The sequence below is a fragment of the Rhinoraja longicauda genome, unplaced genomic scaffold, assembly GCF_053455715.1.
Source record: "Rhinoraja longicauda isolate Sanriku21f unplaced genomic scaffold, sRhiLon1.1 Scf001478, whole genome shotgun sequence".
NCBI classification, from domain to species: Eukaryota; Metazoa; Chordata; class Chondrichthyes; order Rajiformes; family Arhynchobatidae; genus Rhinoraja; species Rhinoraja longicauda.
Window position 1 is genome coordinate 1 of NW_027602693.1, and position 1,785 is coordinate 1,785.

The following is a 1,785-nucleotide window of genomic DNA, read 5'->3' on the forward strand; positions in this document are numbered from 1 at the left end:
AAATTCTTTAACCCCATACAACTGCCTTGAATTTTAGGCTGACTTCTTTTCATGCAACATTCATCATGAATTTTTATCAAATTTAACCCAGACAGTTGCTGGTTGCATGCGCTATTCTCGGCATCAGTCACATCTCAGTGTGTGCCTTCAAATCAGATGTCATTGGTTCAAGTCCCACTCCAGACACTTAAACACATCATCTGCATTGACATTCCTGAGGGTGTGCTGCACTGTTGGAGGAGGCATCTTTCAAAAAAGACATTAACCCGAGGTCCCATCTGTCCTTTAGCTGGATGTAAAAAACATTCCAAGCATTCTTCAAAGGAAAGCAGGAGAATTATCCTTGCTCTTGTCGATAATATTTATCCAACACCCAATATTAAAGCTAATCTACTTGCCATTACCGAATTAATGTTTGTGGGACCTTTTTATGTGCATTCACGTCATCTGTATTACTATGGTGACTATATTTCAAATGTACGTGAATCTTTCATTTTCAGATTTTGAAAATTGCATTCTTTGAACAATGATATCACCCTGGTTTCTTTTAAGAGGTTATCCCTGTCCTGGGTATGCTTGATCTAACCCATGGACCCTCCAAGGGTTTTACAGGAATTGGTTTCCTGAATCAATATTATATGGGCTAGAACATTGGGGGTAACACTGCAGGTCAGGCTGCATATCTGGAAGATATAGTTAAGTGATATTTTGGTTTGGGAGTTTTCTTCAGACTGAAGAAGAGCCTCGACCCAAATGGTCGCGTATCGATGGAGTCTGAAGAAAGATCCCAATCTGAAACATCACCTATCCATGTCCTCCAGAGATGCTGCCTGATCCACTGAGATCCAGCATTTTGTATTCCTCACAATATTCCAGTTCCTTGTGTCTCCTTTATATGGGACAGGCAGCTTTCAGATCTGCAACGTCCTACATAGCACTGTTTGCAACAGAGGGTATTGTGAGAGGAGTCACTTGCTGGATATCAGAATTATAGAGAGAGGTGACATTTTATGCGTGAAAGTGAGGCAGAATTTTATTGAACAGGTGCAAAGGGTTGGATAATAAATTGATAGTTCAGTGGTGTGCCAAACCAGGAGGGAAAATTAATTAGTATTTGGGGAGGTAATTCTCAGCAGAGACTTTCATTGTGTCATAATTAGTAATTAGTCAACACTGTGTGTGTGTTTTAAACATGATCTGTTCATTGAAAAATCACCTAGACAGCTAATGATTTCTCACACAAGTGTATCTCTATGTGTGTGCCCATGTACATGTATGTGTATACATGTGAAAATGAGTGAATGGAGAACATGTAAAATAATTTATCTGGCGAATCAGATGACAAATTGTTGAAATTTCCAAATGGTCAGATGGCAGACTATAACCTGTTATAGCAGTTTAATGGAAATTGTACATTTTATTGTGTTTATTGTTTTATTGCATTGTTGATGATGCAGCTTTAAATACCTTTTGCAGCTTTAAATACCTCTTCAATTTAGCACGATCATCATTGTTGCATTTGATGTTTATACTATGTCTGGAGAGATTTATGTACAATTTGAGCAAGAGCTACCTTCTCCAACTGGTTTAAAAAAATGTACTAACAGCATTGTACTGACTTAAATGAATAGAAAAGCTGGACATTGAATAAATAAGGTTCAATTTATTTTTGTGGTAAACTTTGATTTTCTGAGTAAACATTAGCAGATGTATCCTTCATACTGCTAACATTGTTATTTTTAACATGTTCCCATTATACTGATGTTTTTTGTGTCTTCCAAATAG